We start from the raw sequence: 26,824 nt of genomic DNA, 5'->3' as shown, positions 1-26,824 counted from the left end.
CACATGAAAGGATACTCAACATCATTAGCCATTAGATAAATGTAAGTGAAAATCACAATAAGACACCACTTATTACTAGTTTCACTGTAATCAAAAAGACACACAATAACTAGTATTTACAAGGGTGTGGAGAAACTGAAACCCTCTACTTTGCTGTTCGAGAAGTAAAATGGTACAACTGCTTTGGAAAACAGTTGAGCAGTTCTTCAAAAAGTTAAACATACAGTTACAATATTGACCTAGAAATTTCACTTCTAGGTATACACCTAAGAGAAATGAAAACACATGTTCATACAAAAACTTATACACAAATGTTCATCACACCATTATTCACAGTAGTCAGAAGTAGAAAGAATACTAATATATATCCATTTACCATTGATGGGCATATACATATAAAATATATATGTGTGCATATATACACATAACATAGATACACTTTAAAAAGGTGACTCTTATGGTATGTGGATTTTATCTCAATAACTATGTTACATATGTATACACACAAACATGCATCTCAATGAAGATATGTGTGTCTGTGTGTGTGTGTGTGTGTGTGTGTTGTGTATGTGTACAATTTCCCTGGCAGAAGTTAGAGGAAAGAATAAAGAGGCTGAGGAAATAAGTGTTCTTGAATTGATACATTATGCTCAATCAGATGACCCAGTGACCCACAATAAGATTATGTTCCATGAGAGTTCCTAGAGGCCACATCATTTACTAAGATCATCAGAAATATGGTGGTGATAGAGGTACCAACATAATTAAGAAGTTCAGTGGTAGCTATCCTCCACAAACTGCCTGGGAAGGATGGCTGAATACATAGCTACAAACCTCATTTTATTTTCATCTGTGCTAATAATGGGGCTCTAAGTAACAGAGGCCAAGTGGTGGCTGCATCTTGCGTCCCACATTACAAAAAAGGAAGCACAGCACGTCGTCGGCCATTTTGGGTTCAGAAGGCAACGCATTCCACACCTAAGAATATTGCTCCAGCCCATTTATTGAGTGGCCTGGAAGACCACCAGCTTTGAGTGGTGACCAGAGCCAGAAAGTTTTCTGCATCAGATCCAGGTCAGGATGCAATCTGCCCTACCACTTGCGTCTCACCATCAGGCAGGCATTTGGTGTTGGAGGTGTCAGTGGTGGGAAAGGATGAAATTGAAGTATGTGGCAGGCTGCAGTAGAAGAATGACAATATAGCACTTTGGATTCTGTAGCAAAGCCTCACTATCTGCAATAGATAATTATGTACCCTTTCTGAAATAGCTTTTGGTGTGTTACTGGGTCCTGGTAGAGATGGAAAAATTGATCATGGGACATCAACTCATATGCCTATTATGAGATGGGATCTGTCAGACCTTTCAAGTCATAATATTATACAAACCTTGCAAGTGTCCATTTTAAGATGGTAATGGTGTATCCAGGAGCAAGCCCAAACAGAGCCAGAGGGATGAGTAAGCCTTTGAGCAGGTGGCTCAAACCTTCCTGTCTCTCCCAACTCTTACATTAGTCCCCTTCTATACCTGCACCTATATCTGTACAGGGAGGGTTCTGTAGGACCAGTTGAAAGAGGAGGGAAAAGCCTGAGCCTGTTTTATGGATGGATTGGTTCAGTGTGTAGGTGCAAGCCAAAAAATCGATGGCAGTTACATTGCTAACAGTTCCAGGATTGGCCCGGAAAGACAATTTAGAGGGAAATATGCCTTTTTGGGAATTGGCCAGTGGTCGATCTGTCTATTCAGGGACCTGGAAGAGAAAGGACTGTAAGATTGGAGACAAGTAATTCTGGGGTAGAGGCATGTGATGTGGATGGACATATAAGTGTAGGCCTAAATTAGGAAGAATTTGTATCACATATTAAGCCCATCAAAAAACATTCTCCATGGAAGAGGCACTGAACAACCAAGCAGACAAGATGACTCAGCGTTCATCATCAGTCATTTCAGACGTAGCACAATAGGCACATGAATGAAGTGGCTAGGGCCTCCATGATGGAGGTCATGTATGAGCCTGATAGCATGGTCTCCTGTGTACTAATGGAATCTAGCTACTTCTGCCTCTGAATATACAATTTATAGTAATGGAATCCAACACTAATCCCCCAATATGATATTATTTTTGGAGGGAGACTAACCAACCACTTGGTGGTAAGTTGGCTACATAATCTCCTTCCATACTTGAAGAACCAATGGTTCATCCTTTCAAGGATAGATACCTATTACTGTTATCAGTTCACCTTTCCTGCCACAGCACCACCGTTATCTAGAGACATATGGAATACCTGTTATGGAGACATGGAATAAAAACATAGTATCTGAGTAGGAGACCCAGCAAAGGAGGTGCTGGAATGAGCCTATTAGGCTTGTTAATAATTTCAAATACTTAAAACAATTCATTCAGGTAGGAATTCTTTTCCTCATTTTATAGATGACTGCAGAGTTTCTGAGGTCTTTTAAGTAGTTGAGTTGGATTTTAATCAAAGTCTATTTCATACCAAAGTTCATGATTTTTATGCAATACCATTTATGAAGTTCTCTCACAGTTATCACCAAACACACTCATGCTAATAAATTCTAATAGGAAAACATATTCTTAAGCAGGTTATAATATTCTGGAACTTCAAATTAAAAGATACATGAAAAAGTTGAAACTCAGATTGTCACTTGTCATTTCTCATTTTTAACAGGCACACTCGTAGTCCTACTTCCTCTGTTTATTGAGACATTTTGGTTGGTCTAATTTCCAAATAGCCTACAGAGTTTCCTCTGAAACAGTTTTTGGCTAGTTTTCCAAGTCTTGATGTGTTTTCTGGATGAAGAATAATTTGTAGCATGGCCTTTGAATAGTGAGTACCAAGCGAATGACATGTGTGGACAGTGAATAGTCCTAGCACATAGCACTCAAGCGATATGCAGGCTGAAACTAAGTCTTACAGGGCTCCACAGCTAGGAGAAAAACATACAGAACATTTGAGGTTGCATAGAGTTTTCTAGTACATGGTGGTTATTGAGTGTATATAAACAGTTATATAGCAGAAGTCTAATAAACAAGTCTTGATGGGTAGAAGCTGCCATAGGAGAGAATTTATCAAAATGAAGGTCACAGGCATTGCAAAAAATTTAAATGATTTAAAGTCTTTTATGTTTGTCTGTGGACAGTATCACTATAATTATACACAGTGAGGTCTGATGTTCTGGAATTCTCCTTAGGTACAGGTAGGACATTATTAGATATCTGAAGGTTACAGCCTGCTGATAGGTAATCAGAAAAATTTTGCTTGGCATGACAAATTAAATTTTATGGGCTATAAGCAGGGTGAATATTCTCCAATTTTCCACAGTTCTCACCAGCTGCTGTTGTATTAAGTGAGACATGTTTCATTCATTCATTAATATTATGTAGCTGGTTCAAGAATTCGTTTGACTTTGCTTTAGTTCAGTAAACTCTAGCATTTCAGTGTGATGTCATTTTAGTTTCTCTGATTTCTTTACTCTTCTGTAGAAACAAATGTATTCCATTAGACTAATGCATAATATAAGCAGAACTCCTCTCTCTCTGATTTGTAGTCTTTTCAGTTGACACATATTTGAACTGGGTAAGACAACTGCACTAACTGTTTAACATCCTCCCGGCATGGCTCTAAAGACTTTGGTACCTCTACTTAATGATATGTTTTTGAATTACATACATACGGAAAATTCATAGAAAATAATGTTAAGCAGAACAAAAAGCAGAATACAAAATTGAAGATATAATTCGTTTCTTTTCAGAAAATATAAACATAAAATTATTATTATTAAATATATTTAAATGTCAACAATGGTTACATTATTATTTCTACACTTTCTGATTATCTTTTGAGACCTTGTAGAGTTAATAAAGATCATTTTGCATAAACAAACACAAAAATATTTATTCCAGAAAAATACAGGGTGAAGGTAGTATCAACAGAAGAATTCTTTAAAATAATAAGCCAAAAAAATAAAACAGGTAGACTTCTGGTTAATTAAGCAGAGTAGGGATAAGCCATAACATGCATATTATTCCTATGGCTGTTGCACTTGGAAATAGTAAAGATTGTTTATGCCTATTCTGGGGAATAGATCAAGTACTGTGCTATAAGGATTTCTTACACAGAGCATGGCTTTGGAGAAAACCTACTCTTCAGTGGCACTGTTACCTCTGATGCTGCACCCTGCTTTATCAGGGGGATAGAATATAGACAAGTAGTTTCTCTGTGATCTGGCAAGGGAGGAAAAATAATTTCCCTCTCTCTTTCTAGATTCTTGGCTGAGACACCCCCTGTAATAAAAAGGCAGATTAACAGGAGAAAAATAGGAGAGACCCAGAGTAATAGAGTAACCTCCCCCAAATGGCCCAAGCCACTATCTTAAGTTCTAGTTCCAGTTAAAGACAAAAGAAGATGCTGAGGTGGCGGTGGGGTCAACCAGTTATGGGAGGTTATCAGGAAAAGCACGGTGAACAAATGGAGATACCCTTACAAATGGAGATTTCTTTTATAAATGTAATGTCCTTTACCAAAGGGTAACTTGGTTTTTAGAGGTTCTCCTGTGTCTGCTATTTCTTAAAAATAATCACCTCAAAATAAATCTTAGGCCAAAGAGGCATATTTTGGGGTGGCATATTCTCTCCTCTTCATTCTCATTCTGAAATTATTGGCATGCAAAACATTCTGCTGTGTTTTAATACTCCTCATTTGTGAGGGAGCATGTAATAAGAGTGATAGACAATGACTTATTAAGTCAAAAAGAAATTGGGATATTGTAATATCTCAGAAATGACACAACTATCAATATTTCCATTGAGTATATATAGGGTATGTTATAAAGCAAATAGAACCCTTATTTTTTTTGAGTTATTGAAATCTTTACATTTATTTCCTACTCTGAAATGCAAATAGAAGATAATTATTAATCTGATGACCAAAATAAATTACATCTGTTACCCCTTAATATATGAATGCTAATGAACCACATGAATATCCTTTGATGACACAATGTAGAAGACAAATGATATACTTCATCCAACAGAAATAAAATGTACCAAAAAATTCCTAATTAGATGTTTTCTCAGCCATTAGTGAAAATAATTAGTGAGGAGGGAAATACACCACTCTTTGGGCTGGCTTTCCCATTCCCATGAAAAGATCAGCCTCACAGTTTGAGAAGCTCTGCCCCAGTTAGTTTAGAAAATCAGATAATTACAAAAACAATTTGCAACCTCCAGGTGATTTAGAAAACAGAAGTGACTGTAAGCTATATTATTATGTAAAGTGACAAAATATAATTACTGCATAGGAGGTCTTTGTGTTTTGAAGCAGCAATCTTTAGAAACAGAAGGGTGAAGTGAATCACTCTCAGTTTGCTTCCTATCTCTGCTCCTATATCTGGATTTAGCCTGTGTGATCAGACTGAAGTTGAAAAATAATGTTCCATTTTATGATGTAAAACAGGAATCACATTAACAACAATAAAAAAAAGTCAAGACATTGTGGCAATAAATCTGTACACTAGCAGGAGCATCTTCTATGCTGCTGTTAACTTGGTGAAAAAACATGAGCGTAAATGTAAAGTGATCACAGGAATTTTTAAAAAATACTTTTTGGCTATTCAGTAACAAACCTGTCAATTATAACTTTCAGTATTCTAACTTGAAACTTTTTCAGGACTGGAGTCTTCCAGCTTAGCCTGTCCTGCACACTTGACTATTCCTCTCATGTAGCTTTGGTCCAAGTATTTATATATGGAAGAAGTTTGTATTATGTAAGGAACTGAGCAATGACCTCCAAGAGGAATCTAAGAGAACCTTAGATTGGTGTTTTATACTTCCTAGTTTATGTAATTATTATATTTTAATTTCAGTTTGTAGCCCCACCAGTGGCGTTTCTTTGCAGTGGTTCAAAATGGCATATATGACATGAAGGCTGTTGAACTACATTGTTTAGGATTTGGTATGGTAATATTTTATTCTTATTTAATTTATCTTCTTTTACCTTTGTTGGGGAGCAGAATTTGCCACCCTAAAGAAACATTTTTAAGAAACATTTACATTTGTAAGAGAAGTCTCCATTTGTAAGGAGGATGTCTCCCTCTCTATACCTAGAAGAGGAGGATGACCAAACTCTAGAAACTCTCATCGGTGGAGTAGGCAATGACTTAAATCTGTATCACAGTCTCCCTTGTTTACTGTGCTTTTCCTGGTTACTCTCTCCACCCTCAACATCCTCTTTTGTCTTTAGCTGGGGATGGTATTAAAGATGAGGGTTTCACTTTGGCCATTTTGGCAAGATACTCAGTTTTTTTTGGGTTTCTCCCAGGTACACATGTTACTAAACTTTTGTTTGGTTTTCTCTTGTTAATCTATCTCATGTCAGTTTATTCTTAGACCAGTCAGAGAAACCTAGAAGGTAGAGGAAAATTTCTTTTGCCTCAACATCTTCTCTAAGAGTCACAGTTTATTAAGAAAAACAACTCCATTATTTAAAATTTTTAATAATTTAAGGAAAATCAAATGCATTCTTTTAGAGTTAACCTACACATACTTTATGGTAAAATAATACTTTCAGTGGAATAAATGGTGAGTCCTTATTTCTTTGTCTTCAGTGTAACTGTTTACATGCAAATTTAACAAACAAGCATTCCAGTGAAACATAAACCCTCATCTTTAAATTGAGCAAGCTGACAAAATTTAGTGATAGGTATAATGGGATTGTGAAATAAAATGGAATCACAGAATTAACTAATTCAATTAAAGTTTTATACTACTAGGTAGTGTTAAGTAAGGAAAACAATAAAATAACTCTCACATTGTTTTTAATTTAATTTTTATTTTTCTCATTTATACATGTGTATAATTTAAAGAGTTAAAATGCCCCATAAGGTAGAATTAGATAGCAAGATGGCAGAGTAGGAGGGCGTGCTCTCAGTCCATCTTGCAAGAGGACCAGAATCACAACTAACTGCTGAACAACCATTGACAGGAAGACACTGGAACTCACCAAAAAAGATACCCCACATCCAAAGACAAAGGGGAACCCACAATGAGACGGTAGGAGGGTCGCAATCACAATAAAATCAAATCCCATAATTGCTGGGTGGGTGACTCACAAACTGGAGAACACTTACACCACAGAAGTCCACCAACTGGAGTGAAGGTTCTGAGCTGCATGTCAGGCTCCCCAACCTGGGGGTCTGGCAATGGGAGGAGGAATTCATAGAGAATCAGACTTTGAAGGCTAGTGGGATTTGATTGTAGGACTTCGACAGGACTAGGGGGAACAGAGACTCCACTCTTGGAGGGCACACACAAAGTAGTGTGCGCATCAGGACCCAGGGGAAGGAGTGGTGACCCCATAGGAGACTGAACCAGACCTACTTGCTGTTGTTGGAGGGTCTCCTGCAGAGGTGGGAGGTGGCTGTGGCTCACTGTGAGGACAAGGTCACTCACAGTGGAAGTTCTGGGAAGTACTCCTTGGCATGAGCCTTCCCAGAGATCGCCATTAGCCCCAGCAAAGAGCATGGGTAGACTCCAGTGTTGGCTCGCCTCAAGGCCAAACAACCAACAGGGAGGGAACCCAGCCCCATCCATCAGCAGACAAGTGGATTAAAGTTTTACTGAGCTCTGCCCACCACCAGTCCCTCCCATCAGGAAACATGCACAAGCCTCTTAGATAGCCTCATCCACCAGGGGGCAGATGGCAGAAGCAAGAAGAACTACAATCCTGCAGCCTGCAGAACAAAAACGACATTCACAGAAAGATAGACAAGATGAAAAGTCAGAGGACTATGTACCAGATGAAGGAACAAGATAAAACCCCAGAAAAACAACTAAATGAAGTGCAGAGGGGCAACCTTCCAGAAGGAATAGTTCAGAATAATGATAGTGAAGATGATCCAGAACCTCGGAAAAAGAATGGAGGCAAAGATCAAGAAGATGCAAGAAATGTTCAACAAAGACCTACAAGAATTAAAGAACAAACACCTAGAAGAATTAAAGAACAAACAAACAGAGATGAACAATACAATAACTGAAATGAAGAATACACTAGAAGGAATCAATAGCAGAACAACTGAGGCAGAAGAACGGATAAGTGACTTGGAAAACAAAATGGTGGAATTCACTGCCATGGAACAGAATAAAGAAAAAAAGAATGAAAAGAAATGAAGACAGCCTAAGAGACCTCTGAGACAACATTAAACGCACCAACATTCACATTATAGGGGTCCCAGAAGGAGAAGAGAGAGAGAAAGGACCAGAGAAAATATTTGAAGACATTATAGTCGAAAACTTCCTTGACATGGGAAAGGAAATAGCCACCCAAGTCCAGGAAGTGCAGAGAGTCCCAGGCAGGATAAACCCAAGGAGAAACACGCTGAGACACATAGTAATCAAAGTGACAAAAATTAAAGACAAGAAAAATTATTGAAAGCAACAAGGGAAAAACGACAGATAACATACAAGGGAACTTCGGTAAGGTTAACAGCTGATATCTCAGCAGAAACTCCGCAGGCCAGAAGGGAGTGGCATGACACATTTAAAGTGATGAAAGGGAAGAACCTACAACCAAGATTACTCTACCTGGCAAGGATCTCATTCAGATTTGATGGAGAAATCAAAAGCTTTACAGACAAGCAAAAACTAAGAGAATTCAGCACCACCAAACCAGCTCTACAACGAATGCTAAAGGAACTTCTCTAAGTGGGAAACGCAAGAGAAGGAAAGGACCTACAAAAGCAAACCCAAAACAATTAAGAAAATGGTAATAGGAACATACATATCTATAATTACCTTAAACGTGAATGGATTAAATGCTCCCACCAAAACACACGGGCTCGCTGAATGGATACAAAAACAAGGCCCATATATGTGCTGTCTACAAGAGACCCACTTCAGACCTAGGGACACATACAGACTGAAAAGTGAGGGTATGGAAAAAGATATTCCATGCAAATGGAAATCAAAAGAAAGCTGGAGTAGCAATACTCATATCAGATAAAATAGACTTTAAAATAAAGAATGTTACAAGAAACAGGGAAGGACACGACATAATGATCAAGGGATCAATCCAAGAAGAAGATATAATAATTATAAATTTATATGCACCCAACATGGGAGCACCTCAATACATAAGGCAACTGCTAACAGCTATAAAAGAGGAAATCAGCAGTAACACAGTAATAGTGGGTGACTTTTAACACCTCACTTACACCAATGGACAGATTATTCAAACAGAAAATTAATAAGGAAACACAAGCTTTAACTGACACAATAGACCAGATAGACCAGATTTAACTGATATTTATAGGACATTCCATCCAAAAACAGCAGATTACACTTTCTTCTCACGTGTGCATGGACCATTCTCCAGGATAGATCACATCTTGGGTCGCAAATCAAGCCTCAGTAAATTTAAGAAAATTGAAATCATATCAAGAATCTTTTCTGACCACAATGCTATGAGATTAGAAATGAATTACAGGGAAAAAATATAAAAAACAGAAACACATGGAGGCTAAACAATACGCTACTAAATAACCAAGAGATCACTGAAGAAATCAACAAATACCTAGAGACAAATGACAATGAAAACATGATGATCCAAAGCCTATGGGATGCAGCAAAAGCAGTTCTAAGAGGGAAGCTTATAGCAATACAAGCCTACCTCAAGGAAGAAGAAAAATCTCAAATAAGCAATTTAACCTTACACAAGAAAGAAGAACAAACAAAACCCAAAGTTAGCAGAAGGAAAGAAATCATAAAGATCGGAACAGAAATAAATGAAATAGAAACAAAGAAAACAATAGCAAAGATCAATAAAACTAAAAGCTGGTTCTTTGAGAAGATAAACAAAATATATAAACCATTAGCCAGACTCATCAAGAAAAAGAGGGAGAGGACTCAAATCAATAAAATTAGAAATGAAAAAGAAGTTACAACCGACACCGCAGAAATACAAAGCATCCTAAGAGACTGCTACAAGCAACTCGATGCCAATAAAATGGACAACCTGGAGGAAATGGACAAATTCTTAGAAAGGAATAACCTTCCAAGACTGAACCAGGAAGAAATAGAAAATGTGAACAGACCAGTCACAAGTAATGAAATTGGAACTGTGATTAAAAATCTTCCAACAAACAACAGTCCATGACCAGATGGCTTCACAGGTGAATTCTATCAAACATTTAGAGAAGAGCTAACACCCATCCTTCTCAAACTCTTCCAAAAAATTGCAGAGGAAGGAACACTCCCAACTCATTCATTCTATTACTCAGCCATAAAAAGGAACAAAATCGGGTCATTTGTAGAGATGTGGATGGACCTAGAGACTGTCATATAGAGTGAAGTAAGTCAGAAAGAGAAAAACAAATATCGTATATTAACGCATATATGTGGAACCTAGAAAAATGGTACAGATGATCCAGTTTGCAGGGCAGAAATAGAGACACAGATGTGGAGAACAAACATATGGACACTAGGGTGGGAATGTGGGCGTGGTGGTGGTGGTGGTGGGATGAATTGGGAGATTGGGATTGACATATATACACTAATATGTATAAAATGGATAACTAATAAGAGCCTGCTGTTTAAAAAAATAAAATAAAATTTAAAAATTCAAAAAATAAAATAAAATGTCCCACAAGCCTTAGAATCACAAAACTATATTCACCCTGCACCTCTCCTCACCCTAGATTTCTGCTCTGCAGAGCTTGGCATTTTCAACTCTTTAACTGTATCTTCTTGTTTTTACTTCTATATACATAAATAAAATACATATAATGGTATTTTTTGAGTTTTCAAATGTAGACAGTATACAGTTTTAGTTGGAAGGTGAGTACCTCTGTGTCTTATATCCCCACTTCCCCATACTCTTTCTCCCCCCTATGTCTCCCAACATAGTTATATTAAAATTATTTTTCAAAGTAGTGTTTCCTGCTTACGTTATTGTGACTTTGTACACACTGGTCACATAAATCCTGTGCTATACTCTGATTTTCTTTTCTTTCTTGTACAGTAAGTCCCCTACATCTGAACCTTCAAGTTGAGAACTTTCAAAGGTTCTAACGTATTATAAACCTATTATAGTACCATACTATATAGCCGATTGTGTTAGTTGGGTACCTAGGCTAACTTTGTTGGACTTACGAACAAATTGGACTTAATGAAATCACTCTCGGAACGGAAATTGTTCGTATGTAGGGGACTTACTGTCTAATTCTTTGCTTTTCTTAGTGTTAATAATGACTTTTTTCCCTTTGTCTATATGCCTATTTGTCCGTTAGAGGCTTTTCTCAGATATTTGGTGACATTTGCTGTCCATTCATATTTAAGCGTGCACTAACATGGTATTTGGAAACTTTGTACAGAACTTGGCCTTACTGATTTGCTGAGCCTTACTGTTAACAACCAGGTTTGTTTGCCTGCCCTGCAGCAAGCCAAATGCTGAGATGCCAAGGTTTGCAGCAGAGAAAGAGTTTATTTACAAGGCAGCCAAGAGAGGAGACTGCGAACAAGTCTCAGATCCATCTCTCCAAAGGTGAGGGGCTTGAGTTACTGACGGGATAAAGAAGTAGGATCATCTTAGGCATGGAGTGCCTAAGGTGATTGGAGGTGGGGAAAGGTGAGGTAGTTGGTGTTCTGCACAGGCGCATTTAGGTTACATCCTCCTTCATAGGATGCATGTTGAAAAATGGAGGTGCTTAGTGTCATCTGAAGGTGGAGTATTCGGCCCTCTGATGTTAAAAGTTCATTCATCAGTTTTGGGGTCGGTGGTCCCAACCAGTCTTAGCCAGCTTGAACTGAACAAGAGTTGACTCCAATCTCCTGAAAAACAATTTAAGCCCCCATTACTATTACTATAGTGACCCGTATATAGAGTTGTTATCTATAGGGGTGGTTAAAGAGTCTTGTGATATATTACCTAGGCTACATGAGGGTTGGAAGGTATGCATTTAAAGAAAGAAAAGAGTAATACCTAAAGTGAGCTTAATTGGTTAAGGCAGTGTACAAGTGGAGGGCTTTTAACAAGCTGTTCCCTTTTCTGTTGTTCTGTAAAACAGGCTCAAGAATTTCTGCTAGTCACTCTCTGTTAACCCTATGGGGCACAGTTTCATTATCATAAGTTCATCAGAGGTACACCCAGGTATTTGGTTGGGAATTTGTATTGGATAAAGCATAGCTAACTTCTGTAACAAATAGACCCTAAAATAAGGGCTGTATAAAGTCTCAAACACAATGGAAATTTTTTATTCACTTTTTTCTGGTGAATGGGTGATTTTGCTCTCTGTAGAGATTTAGAAATGTAGGCTGTCTTTATCTTGTGATCCTACTGTCACACGGTCTTATAGTACCCACATGACAGAAAGGGAAAATGGACTTTAGAGAGGACACATTGCTTTTTGAATCTGTGTCCTATAAGTGACACACATCACGTCTCCTCAAATTAGAGTGGTCAGAAGTAGTTCAATGCAAAGTGGGCTGGGAAATGTTGTCTCAGGCCAGGCTACTATTTTCCAATGACAACTCTGGGCTGTGGGAAAAGGAGTATTAATTTTGATGGCAGCTATCTCTGACTCTGAAAACATCCCTGAAAATCATCATCTGTAGATCTTTGCTGTGAGGCTTGCCTGGTGAATATAAACTGGATTGCCACATTCTTTTAATTAATACAATAGGTCATTGCTTCTTAAACTTTGATATGTCTATAAATACATAGTAGAGTACACTTTGTGATTCCATAGTTCTAGTGTAACATCTCAGTTCCTGAATTTCTAATGAGATCTCAGGTGATAAAATTTCTGCTACTCCATGGACCATACTTTGAATAGCAAAGACCCAAGTTGCAGCACTCTGCCTCCGTCTGTTCCGTTTATTTCTGAGTCCAGAGCCTTTTTGATTAAGCTTCTCCAGGGAATAAACATCCTCTCTAATGCTAGTGTGTGTGGGAGTAATTTCCTGGTGGAAAGGAATGGGGAGGATCCCTAGAAATCTCCTTGCTCTTTATGCAGCTCTTTATAGTGGATTTAACATCACTAAAAAGTAAAATGGGGGAGTTTTGAAGAGTCCTCGTGACTCAGGTATCAAATCCTTAGGGAATGGACTTGGGTTGTGACTTGGGTCATTTAGACGTAGGATCTTTAGAGAGGAAGAGAAGAGAACATGTTGGAAGTGGCAATTATACAAGAAGAATAGCTACCACACCTCCAGGTCCAGTGGTTAGAGGAGGTAAGGAGGCCAACACCAGTTGAATGAGCTGTGTGGAAGACTGGTTAGAACAATAAAGTGATGGGAATACTAGAGAATCTAGTGAGTTCCAGAGGCCAAAGCAGAAAAGTTTTAAGAGTTATGGAAGGGCGAAAGGTGGGTAGAAAAGGGGCTAGAGAGCATTCTGGGAATTGAAAGCTGGGGGATGAGGAATAACCGGGAGAGGCAAGCTTTCCGTGGTGATTGATATAAAAAGATGCATATTACAATTAGTTTAGTGCTAATGATTCGGAACAGATAGCAGAGAGTTCAGGAAAAGAGGGGATGGGGATAGAGGTCAGGGCATGTCAGGAGCAAGTTCTGGGTCTCCAGACTGACCCCCCATTGGTGGAGGTCTACAGAGGGAAGGTCTGACTCTGAGTGTGTCAAGGAGTTTTACCCAGGAAAATGAAATAAGGTACCTGGCAAAAGAAGGAGAATTTAGGTAGGTGTACAATGTAGAAACCCCTTGTATTATACTGCTGTTGTGTAAATTACACATTTTTGGGGTTTTGTTTGTTACATTTTCTGCCCATAGGTGAATATTATCACAACTTGGATATTTATTGCTATTTCCTAAATGTGTCTAATTGCTTCACATAACATTAGTGGATGACTGAAAATAATGTGACATTTCTAAGGGAGATGTAATACTGTATAAAATACTGTAATACTGTATAAAATATAGGCTGCAAATCTCTTGAAACTTAAATCAGAGCTGATCCATCAGTGTATGCTGTGTGAGTTGGTTATTAAACAATAAATAAATCATAAATTCTTTGAGCAAAGTTAAGAACAAATATAAAGGGTGTGGCAGACTAGCCTCTTTTCTTCTGATTAACTGAAAGAGATTCATTTAAAATTTATACTATCAAGCAAAAGGCAATTTCTGTATTATCCCCAGGTAGTTACACATTGGTTACAAACACAAGCATGTACAAAATTCTCTCCATTTTACACACTTACTTTCAAATTGTTAGTTCATTTCATCATCAATCATTTAGTCTTCATTCAGGAAACGTAAGCTAGCAGTGAAGTTCGTTTATGGAACACTATTTTCATACTTAGCAATGTATGAAACTGAATTCTTCACTTTGTTAAATTCAGCCTCATTTAGTGCAAGGGAATTGTAGACACGTGTAGAGACAGACACTAAAGTGCTGAACAGGCAGAGGGTAAACATAGAAATTGCTCTTTGGAATCTTCTCTAAACAAAAAGCTCTGAAATGATGGTTTTTAACTGTTAAGTCTTTTTGTTTTCTCCTAATGTAAAGGTGGCTAAGACCAGATTCCCTCAGCTTTTAAGATACTGAAGTTGAGATACTGCCCAAGTAGCAGTCTCTCCTTTCCTCTTTGTTATTTGTAACTACTTCTATATTCAATTTTGCAACAGGGATTTCCAAAGCACACAAATGAATAAAATGAATTTATGTAAATTCTGGAACACTTAATATCCTGGGCAAAGGTAGAATATTTTAATTATGTAAGTAGTTCCTATCACCTTGAGGCTCAACTGCTTCTAGGCAGCTTCTTTATCAAATGGCCCTAGCTTTTAAATCATTGCAAATAATTTGTATACTTGTGAACTTAATCACCAGTTTGACAGAATTTGAAAAGGAATATATTCAAGTCAAACTTGGATGTGTGGGGGGATGTTTCCAAAGAACCAACTGTGAAGGGATATTTTTTTCTTTTTAGCAGTTGCTTTGTATTGACGTTCTTGCCTGTATTGCATTTTCTTCTCTTTTGCACTGCTGATCTAATTGCCTGCTGACATATCCATTATCTTTTATAGTCATTTCAAGTAGCAAAAGGATTAGTTGCATATGATTTTTACCACTTGTCTTGGACTTGCAACCAGTTCTCCCTGATTGCTTCATTTTTAATAGCCTACACAATGCAGTTAAAAATCTTAACACCCCTTTGGGTATAAGATGGCTGTGAACCAATGGAGAAGGCAAGCTAAAGACTTTGACCATGACACTGTGTATGTAAGGAAAACTGCTTCCCTTGGTATAAAAAGACAGGAACAAACAAAACCACAACATCTAGAATATAGGAAGTCATTGTGGGAAGAAAAAAACACGATTTTTGTTTGTTTTTTTACAGAGACCTGTGCAGTTATTGTAAAACTTCCAAGTTCCTTTGTCAGACACTAGGTGAGACTGTGAAACATATTTTCAAGGACAGGAAGATGTTTTTATTGGACTGTCTTTCTATTTGAATAGAACATTGTATCAATAGTCACTCCTCCTGTGATTCTAAATTGTAGAGTCTAGAGATAGAGCTCAGGATAATAATCACATTTACATAATCCTACATCCCTTTTTAAAAAATAGAGCAACCTCAATGAAATATTTCTTCATGAAACTAAAACAGATGTTCTAATTTCTTCAAGACTGAGAAGAAATAAGGTTATTTGATGTTCAGATAGCAATAGATTGCTGTTGTTTTAATCTTTTCACTTCCCTCCCTCCCTTCCATCTTCCTTCTTTCCTTCCTTCCCTTTCATAAACATCTAGTTCACTCTTGGGGAATGAATGAAAGGAGTCCTTCACTTAGTGAGATGTTAAATCTTTTGGGACTTAGAGTGTCATATACATTTTCCTTATATGGCTTGGATAGTGTATGGGGCTCAAAAGAATACAAAAACTGTTTTATGCCCACTAGAAATCAAAGGCTGTATCAAATATTGAAATGTATGTGTAATGGTTAATTTTATGTGTCAACCTGACTGGGCCTTGGATTGCCCAAATTAAACATTATTTCTGAGTGTGTCTGTGAGGGTGTTTCTGGATGAGGTTATCGTTTGGATATGTGGACTCAGTAAAATAGATGGGTGGGCATGATCCAGTTCATTAAGAGGACCTGATTAGAATGAAATGGGGAAGAAGGGAGGATCTGCCCCATTTCTGCCTGCCTGCAAGACTGGGACATTGTCCTTTCCTATCTGTGGACTGGAATTTACACCACTGGCTCCCCTGATTCCTAAGACTTTGGACTCATACTGGCTATCACTGGCTTTCCTGGGTCTCCACCTTGCAGACAGCAGATCATGGGACTTAGCCCCCATGATCATATGTGCCAACTCAAAGATAGATAGATAGATAGATAGATAGATGATAGATAGATCTATTGGTTTTGCTTCTCTAAAGAACCATAATTAATACAGTAAATTTTTCATTTATGAATATTTTTAGTGAAAACACAAACTCCTCTATTTTATTACTGAAAATAAGAGGGCAAAATATTTGATGGGGTGATGTATACTTAAAGCAAGATTAGAAACTTCTCAGCCTTGATGGCCAGGGGAAACCCAAATATATATTTTGGGGAGGAAGAGAAAAGGGAATGAAAACAAAATCAAAGAAAGAGAGTAGGAGAATAGGGAAAGGAGAAAGAGTAAATGACTTTTCCAGTATCATAATGGGTGGTTGACAAGAAGCACCATGATGGGACATGGAAGAGACCCACGGACATCACCTCATGAATTTCTCTATGACAGCAGCTCATTCACCCACAAACATTTATGGTGGAACCAGTATATGGCAGACCTCTTTGCATAAATGGCAAGAGCTTGGTTTCTAGGTTTTTCAGCTACTGCATAGTAAAACAAATAACCATGTAAACAAACAACCAAAAGTCCAGAGGTAGGCAAGAACAGAGCTAAATAAAGGTAAAAATACAACTGACATCAGTGACTGCAAATCTGATTTAGGATAAGAGTTAATAAAGACACAACTAGGAGTTGTCAGAGTCAAAATCTGGAATGCAACCTGCAAAGATCAGAGAAGACTGACTCTGAAAAACCCAGGAAATGAATAGGAACTCTTTAAACTGTATGGCTTCTTTGAACAGAGCATGGTTAGCATAGGAAGTCTGTTTTCAGAGTTGAAATTCATCACTTATATTCCAGCAGCTACTAATTTTCATAAGAAATTAGAAATTAAATAAAGATATAATGATAGGAAAGTGAAGGATTCACTGGGTTCTCTGATAACATCCAATGACTTAATTAAGTAATCGGAAAAAGAGAACCTTCAGTTTTAAAACTGATAAACAATGAATTACCTGATATGTTTAAGGGGAAAAAAAGGAAAATCTCTTCTAATCCCATTTAAGAAACTCTTTTTAATTCAAAGATCATTTTTAAGTTACTGTTAAGAATTTTTAATATGGCAGTATAGTACAAATTACCAGGAAGCAAAGCTTAGAAACAAGCTAAATCAATTTTTTGATCCAATATTTATTAAATATCTACTATATAATCAACTCTTTCTTTGGAATTATAAAAATAATAGGACTATTTTCCTAAATTCGAGAAAGTAATAAGGGATACATAGTTTTGTGTACTGTAAAAGTGAGTCGGATATTCTGAGAGCTTATCTTTGAAGGAATCTCTTTCAGTTAAATTTTATATCTCAAAGCTCAAAATGTAACTCTTAAAAATTAATAAATGTTTATAAATTTTAAAATCTTCATATTGAAGAACTGATTCATATTGAATCATTTCAGAGAAATATTATCATAGTTAAAGCCCTTACTATATTTGTAATTTTATTGTGTGACACAAAGTTCTAAAAATCTGAGACAGATATTAGTAAGAAATGAAAGTCCCCTATGTATCTTTAAAAAATGTGTTGTATACAGTGAACAGTGTGATAATGCTCTCATTTAATGACAGTATCAATTTTAGAGACCATACATTTAGGCAGTTGTCCTCTTGGAAGAATTTGAGAATGGCTCTATCCTACACTCAAAGTATCTTCCCTACACAATTACACATAATCCATAATTTACCAGGTAAAAGAGCATGGTGTTTAAATATGCATGGTGTTTAAATATGCAGGCTGTGCTGTAATCATATGAGGTGGAATCCTAGATTTGCTCTTTTTTATCCTCCCTTTTGCCTCATTTATGGAATTCGAATCACAGTATAACTTTCCCCATAGGCTTACTAGGATGACTAAACGATTAAAGCTTATAGTTTGAATGTGTGAACCAAGAAAGTTCTCAATAAACACTTAAATAATACTATGTGAAGTGGGAATGCCATCCTATGAGGTTAAAGGGAATTTTTCCCAAAATTTTCATCTCTCTACTATATTACCACTTACAAATTCTCTGTAACATGAAATTTAAGAGTTTTGGGCCTTCTCTGATTATCCGTCTTGAAATACTGAGACTTCTGGTGTAGACGCCTTTTAATCTTAAGTTACCCCTGTGGCTGCAGGTTCTCCTTCCATTGCCATCTAAGGTCTGAAGAATTAGCTTGTCATTTCCTACCCTTCTTTCTTGTTAATTTTGTAATCCTGAGACAACAACATGGTCACTCGAGGGTAATTTAAATTTCAGGCCACTCAATCCCATGAGAATAAACATTTTTATCATCTTTATCTCCTAATTGTTAACAAATGTTCTTGAGAAAACACAATGTCACATTTGAATAATTTGCGTATATTGAGAAGGTGCCAGGTTCTTTTAAAAAGTCATTAGTTTGAGCAAAAACATGATTGTCATGAGTCTTAGTCTTATCATCTACACAAATCCTTAACAAATCTGTTAAGTTTTGTTAGTGATTCTGTTCATGCCTATGTTCAAAAGTTACAGCAACTTATCAAACCACTTCTCTATTTCCACTCACAAACAATAACTTTATAGCATCTTGTTTGGAAAGACCAAAATTAATTCACAATACCTCATAAATCAGCCAGGATCCTTATCTGTCCATTAAAAGTTGATATGTACCCTTTATCTGATATTTGTAACTTTGTTTTTGGAAAGGGACAGTGAAGAAAAGCAGATTCAGTACTAAACACAACAAAACTCAAAAAAGCAGCTTGTAAAGGAAAAATACTCTTTTTTAATAGACATGCTTTGCTATGTATTGACTAATACTTTTGATAAGGATCACCTATAATGAGAAATCTCTACATAGTCTGAAATTTACTTGCTGTTCCATTGCAGCTGTCACCTAAGTTGCCTATGATACGTTCTGAAAGAGTGTCACTTACCTTCTACTAATATGAAGCAAACTTAGATTGGGGGTGGGTGATTTTTTAGCACAGAAAGTGACCCTGGAAATCTATTTTCTGATTTACATATAATTAATTTGCACCTCAATGATGAGTAACACAGCATGGCATCTGCTGTTTTCAGCAGTATATTGGATTAGTCTCATGACCATCATTAAATGTTTAATAATGTTATACATCTCTGCATATAAAATTTAATCCTGATTCTTTTTACTTTGCGAAGTGGCTGCTCACAATACTTCTGTTCTCTAAATTTCTCTAATCTAATCAGCCAACTTACCTAAAAGATTCAGTTAAGCAGCTGAGGGTAGGGGAAAGAAAGGGCAGAGGTTGTCCTTTTCTAGTAATTTGAAGACTTAAGACAGTGTTTGTCAAAATGTATTGAGCAGACTAATCAGTGGGAAAGCTTGACCTTGCCATATTCTCAAAGTGGGTCTTAGGAGTCTACATATAAACACACACATGTTTTGATGCAGGAGGTTCCTAGGTAACACTGAAAACATGACGATATCAAGGGTGATTTGAGCTGGGGAGGTACAGGTGGTTTGTATGGTATACTGTCAATCAAGAGCAGAAAATAGCTTTAGAGACCTGAGACCAAGAGGAGACCTAAACTGTCTGAATTGAAGACGATGAGAAGAGCCAGGAAATACTGAACTAAAAGGTGGAAACCAAGAGTAGTAGCTGCGACCAACAGAAGGTAAGGTAGGAACATATTCCAAAAGAAGAGGGTAGGTAGAAGTAGCTTCTAGCAAGGCAGGGTTTAAGAGTGATAGGACAGTAGGAGCCAGCATTCTAGCATTGTTTTTCAGTTCCTAGAGTAGCTGATAATCTTAGACAACTAGTGTCCATTGCTCCCTCCCTTCAAAAGTAATATTCTTTGTAAAATTGTATAGTTGATTTATCTATACATCCTAACTGAATAAGGCTATGGATTACACATTAATTATTCTAACTCAAAACCAGGACTTGTCTTTACCTTCATTTTTTCCTCCTTTCCTTTTACTTTTTCCCCCACTGGATGATCTTTTTTAGTATCCTTTCCAAATGAGCCCCTGTTAGAACAGCCTTCAGCCACCTCCTTCATCAGTCAAATTTAAAGGAATCGTCTTTCGCTCAGTCTTCTGCCCAGCTCCCCTCACACTAGAGACCACTTTGTATACCACGTGGCTTCAGACTATCAGAGAAGGACAGAGCCCCTCCCCGCACGGCTGTGATGTTTGAGCCGTCTGTCCTCAAGGAGCACGAGCCTCTTGCTGGCTCTCGCTAGAGCACCAAGTTAGTTCTTTTTCCTTGTTCATGGAGTGATGTCGGCCCAGGCTAGTTCACTGGCAAGTACAATATCACCACAGACATAGTGTACCTGAAACCATACCTGAACAAGTTAAAATGACGTTGCCTCCAGAAGCACATTACTTTCACATCAGTAATTTATTCTTTAGACTAGTCTTTACAACAGTCCCTGAAATAACAGTTACCAAATGAGTTATTTCCCTCTGAGTTCTTCTGAAAGGTCCCATTAAGATATCTGAATGCAATGAAATCATGTTTTAAAATTTATTCTAGAGTGGAATTCAGAGTAAGTCAGATTGATCTAGGTACTCACAAAACGAATTTAATTGCTGAAACATCAAAATAATTCTCATTATGTGTTTCTTCCATGTTGCTGTCCCCAGAACAGATTACTCATAGTATTGTAATATCAGACTGTCCACTCTTCTGCTGAAGTACAAGTTTGCTGATTACACTGGTGATAAGAGAGCCCCAAATTATCTGTGTCTGTGATTTATGTGAATTGATATGAATCCAGAATATAAGCAAAGTGAGACTCAAAGCTGTAATGAGGTCAAAAAGAAAAGCAGTTGTTCTCGGTTTGAGTTAGAGGTTTTTTTTTAATCGTTGTTGAATAAAATAATTGGGTCATATTATGAAGGATTAAGAGTGAAAATCCTGGGCTTCCCTGGTGACGCAGTGGTTGAGAGTCCGCCTGCCGATGCAGGGGACACGGGTCCGTGCCCCGGTCCGGGAAGATCCCACATGCCACGGAGCGGCTGGGCCCGTGAGCCATGGCCGCTGAGCCTGCGCATCCGGAGCCTGTGCTCCGCAACGGGAGAGCCCACAACAGTGAGAGGCCTGTGTACCGCAAAAAAAAAAAAAAAAAAAAAAAAGAGTGAAAATCCTTAACTGAACTACATACATTACAAATTGATTTAGACGAACCAGGTCTAGCTCTAATATCCAGCACGCATGATGTGCTAAAATTGTGTAATGACCCATGCACAGATGCAGCAGAGGAGGAATTTAACAAAATTGGCATTGGCTTTTACTCGATCTCAACTGGTCAGATAGCATTTATCTGATATGAAGAATGGACCCAGTGAATTATCAAACAAACAGATGCTTTTTCTTTGGATGTGGTAAGTCTCTTTGTATTTATAATAGCTCATCGAAGAACATAGCAACCTATAAAATTTTGCTGCAAGGTGAGAAAATACCAAGCAGGGACAAGTTATTAGAAAGAGAATACATCACTTTGAACTCTATGCCTCATACAGCAACAAATAATATGACAGATGTATATGATTTATAAAACATTTTCTCGTTTAGAAAAACAAAGTGATAAAATTGAGTTGATGGATATAGTAGCTGTGAGACAGAATCATTCTTTGTCTGTGCAAGCTGTATGTAATAAAATCTCTAAAATAATGTTCTCTATTTCTTAAATTCAGTTGCTGGTGCTATTTATATTTTTCAGTCATTTGGCAAGTAAATCTTCTCTCAGTACTCTAAAAATCTAAATCATTACTGTTGATATTCAGGAAATTGAGAAGTATGATTGCTAACTCAGCGATTTCAATTGTATTTTTTTGAATGTGAACAAAAGAGAAATGTTGTGGTAGGTAGAAAAATGGCCTCCCAAAGATGTCTACATCCTAATCCTGGAATCTGTTAATATGTCAACTTACATGGCAAAAGGGACTTTACAGATATGATTAAGTTAAGGGTCTTGAGATGGACATCTTATTTTTCTGGGTGGGCCCAGTATAATCACAAGGAACCTTAGAAAAGGATGCAGGAGAGGCAGAGGCAGAGAAGGAGATGTGATGACAGAAGCAGAAGTCAGAGTGATTTGCTGGTTTTTATTGAAGATGGAAGGGGGCCATGAGCCACGGAATGGAGGTAGCCCCCAGAAGCTTGAAAAGGCAGGGATACTGTTTCTCCTCTAGAGCCTCAGAAGGAATTCAGCCCTGCTAGCACCTTGATTTTAGCCCCATAAAACCGATTTCAGACTACTAAAATGTGAAATCGTATTTTTGCACCGTTTTAAGTTAGTGAATTGGTGGTAATTTGTTACAACAGCAATAGAAAACTAATATAGTCTGTTGCCTTATGGCCACTGTTGTACACTGTCTAAAGAATATCCTTTATCTTTGTAATAATTTTCCTGAAGTGCCTTCATGTATGTGGAGAATTAAACACTATTTTCGACTTTCGACATATCAAGTCTAAGCTCAGGCCATGTTTCCATGTCCCATAATGTGATGCCCAGTGAATGCTCAACACTACCCCAAGATGTCTTTTTTCCTGGTTGTTGGATATTTTTTCTTCAGTAAGAAAAACCTCATCCTTTGTGGTCAACAATTAGCCTTATCGATATACTGACAGCATTCCGCAAATCCGACGATCCAGAAGCAAAATAAAATCTGTCTCAGATGGATTCATGTGCTCTGAAAAACAAACAAGTAGTCTTTCCCTATTTGAAAGAATCCCAACTTGAAAGTAATTTTTAAAAACACAACAAAGTAGAACTGTGTATTTTCTATGACTTAGCTAAACAGTAGATTGCAATTAATGAGTGGAAATAAAGTATTGTTTTTCTAAATGATTTTACAAACTTTAGAACACTTGGCAATAAAAATGGGATTCCTTTAAAAATAATTAGATGAGTGCTTCCCAAAGAATGTTAAGAGAAACTAGTCCTAGAGAGCTCACTTTAAAATAAAAGAGGTGGGTTTATGTTTCACAATCATACTAGCTTTACTCTCTTCGACTTTAGCATCAGCATATTATGAAAGCATGTCCAAAAAATTATATTCAAATTTAACTAAGCTTTTCCTCAGTTATTTAATTATGGGACTTTTAAATGTATTAACTGTAAAGAAAGTTAAGCCAAATAAAGATCAAATCTATTTTATAAAGCCAGTGGTAAATAATGTATTGATCGACTTTGAATTCAGGGAGACCTCTTAAAATTGTTCTGTTAAGGCATAATAATTTCCATTAGTTTTTGCCTTGAGATAATCTCTTTATCTCCATTTTACAGGTATAAAAATAAGGCTAAGTAGGTTATGTTACCTGTCCTTGCTTGGCTTACATTTGTGTAAGTGGTAGAAATAGGATCAATGGGAATAGGACTAGTCTGTGCTTTGTATGCTATGGTATCTTGCTTTATTCTGGCATTTTGAAATCTTTACTAACTATTCTTCCACATTTTTGATTCATACGAATAAGAGACTTTCATTTTATCTTAAATCAAAGAAAGTTTCAGGAAGACCAGAAAAGAAGCATATTGCGCTTCTGGTGGTTTATTTGTCTCCCACATTTCCCCAGGGACTACTTCCCATACTATAGAGAATGTGATGAATTTATGGTGACATTGAATAGAAAGTGAATACCACATTGAGCAGTAATAATTCATAGACTCTAAAAGAATTGACAATCGGATAACAATCTATGTGTACTGCAGAACTGAATTATCTGTCTTGATACAATTTCAGTGATTTCTAATTCAGTCTTTTAGAATCAAAATCAATTCTATTATTAGCATATTTTGATTTCACAAAATTTAATATTTAATTGCCCAAGAAGGATAGATAGTAAGACTGCAATACTATATATTCCAGAAGTGAAAAACTGTAACTTCTTTAATATTAATAATTTGTAGTTTTTGTTTGGTTTTTAAAGCGATCAGATCTATATACATTGTGCTTGCAGAAGGTAAGTATGGACTTTGAATCTGTCTTCATTTAGGTCCATCATATTAAGTCCAAGAATGGTTATGATGGTTAAAATTGTTTGGCAGTAGGTAACTTAATTATTCTTATAAACATGAAGCTTAAAAACTGTGCCATCTTTATAGAGTCCAGGGAAATTTGCCATGCATGAAGTACCACCTGTTAATCATAAATGACCATTTGTGTAAGAGAACATTATCATGGTTGTGGTATGTGGATGGATAGATAGATAGATAGATAGATAAAGATACTTTCCAACATGAGTTTTTATAAGACTTGTGGTGCCACAAACAATTGCTGAAACTGAGCCTGTTGCTCACTTTGTGTCCTAGCTGGGTATGACCAGAGATTTCTTTCAACCAAGATCATCTTTCCATTGGACTGGGTCTTCCTCCTCCAACAAGGGGATTCCTCAAGACTTAATCTCCAAGTGTTGAAATGCTAGTATTTTCGGAACAACTTTATAAATAGATGGCCCCCAAATCCAGCAGTTCATTTATTCCCTCAATGACAAAGCTGTTTACCCATGTTTGTCATATAAAAAAGGAGACTCAGGGCTTCCCTGGTGGCGCAGTGGTTGAGAGTCCACCTGCTGATGCAGGGGACGCGGGTTCGTGCCCTGGTCTGGGAAAATCCCACATGCCGCGGAGCAGCTGGGCCCGTGAGCCATGGCCGCTGAGCCTGCACATCTGGAGCCTGTGCTCCGCAGCGGGAGAGGCCAGAACAGTGAGAGGCCCGCGTACCGCAAAAAAAAAAAAAAAAAAAAAAAAAAAAAAGAGACTCATAGTAGGGAGGGCTTAAAGCTTCCACAGGCTCAATGCTTCTGCACGTCTCTCTGAAATGAGGGGAGGATCAGCGGCTCCTAAAAAAAAACAAATCACTTGTTGACCTTGGCCCTATGTAAGTTTTCTCAGTAAAGTATATCCTTAAGCCATGTCATACATTATGAAATTCATCTTGAATCCTAGTGCAGAGCAGGTAAAGACCAAGAAGAGATATGATTTGCATGGCAAGACTTTTTATGATGTTTCAGAACTTACTTAAATTATAGTTTCTATATTGAGAAACTGACTTTTATATGAAAATAAATCAATGAGAAAAAATGATAGCTCATCATTTTTAGCTTGAGGGAGAATGTGGAAGTTATGTGAAGATCAATATTTAACAATACACTTTGTCATCTTATCTAGGGAAAAGAAACATAAAAAGAAATATTGTGACAACTGTAGATTCACAAAATTCACAAACTTTTATAGTATGCTTTATTTTATTGAATAAAAGCATCCAACATTCCATTTTTCAATATAGTTTATAATCATAATTTTTAAGCCTTGTAAAATTCTCTTCAACACTTCATGTAAATTATCCTAAACCTTTTAGGTTGTCTATAATGTTGGCAGCACATTTTACAAAATTAAATTCAGATTTTGAAAGCGCATTACTCCAAATGCTACCATACCATATGTAAATGACCAAGTTTATTTGGTGATGTTTAATATGGGTAAGTTCACTTTCTGGTTTGCCTGGGACATTTCTAGTTTATTGTCTCGGCATCCATCTGGTTTAGCACTTGTCCCAGGTTTTTCACTTTTTAACTAGGTGTTTTTATAAATAGTTGTATATGTAAATAGTGCAGGTGTGGTAAAGCTCAAAAAGTATTTTATTTCCAGTTGCTATCACAGTCTCATAATCTACCTCAAAAATTTGGTTATTTAAGAAGATGACACTCAGAGCTGCAGAGGGTGCACTTATGTATTTATATGTCTTTTCTATAAAGCATGACTTTTCATATAAATCAAATGACTGCTATATTAATTGACCTATTGACTTAATTCTTGTTTTCTTATATACCGTGAAGAATGAAGTGATAGATGTTAATATCTTGTCTCTATTTGTACACGAAGAACTTGGAAAATAGTTAAATTTTTCCAGTTAAAAAAAATTACTGTCATCAACTGCTTCTTTTTGTTGCCCATTAATTGAGAGAAAATACAGCCCTGGAAATTAATTTTGTTAAAAGTAAAACATCTAACATGTTAATTGGAATTTCAGTTAAAATCAACATGAATGATACAACTATTTCAACCAGTTTTGGTGGAGCAAAGCTTTATGATAAAAACAATATTCACACTAAATTAAGAAATCTACAGAGCAGAAATGTACTTGGATTGGGAGCACACATAAATTGTAATTATATCCAAATAAGATGTATGTTTCTACCAATGGAAATAGAAGCTTGAAGCTGTCAACATTTATAATTTTTGCCCATACACATCTAGGGTAAATTAAAAATTTTATGGCAAAACCAATGTTGAATAAACACACAAACTAAAGCTCAGCATAGCAGTATATGTAGCCTTCTGTTTTTATTTTTTTATAATACTTTGCATTTCAGAAATGTTTGAGCTGTATTTTATGTCTATCTAAGTGCACTAAAATATTACTGATTTTTTGTAAATATTTCTACTAAGTTTGTTTCTTTATGTTAAAAATAAATGACTTTTTTTTTTT

This window comes from Neophocaena asiaeorientalis, unplaced genomic scaffold, assembly GCF_003031525.2.
Source record: "Neophocaena asiaeorientalis asiaeorientalis breed wild unplaced genomic scaffold, Neophocaena_asiaeorientalis_V1.1 scaffold116, whole genome shotgun sequence".
Classification (NCBI taxonomy): domain Eukaryota; kingdom Metazoa; phylum Chordata; class Mammalia; order Artiodactyla; family Phocoenidae; genus Neophocaena; species Neophocaena asiaeorientalis.
This window is presented reverse-complemented; position numbering follows the sequence as displayed.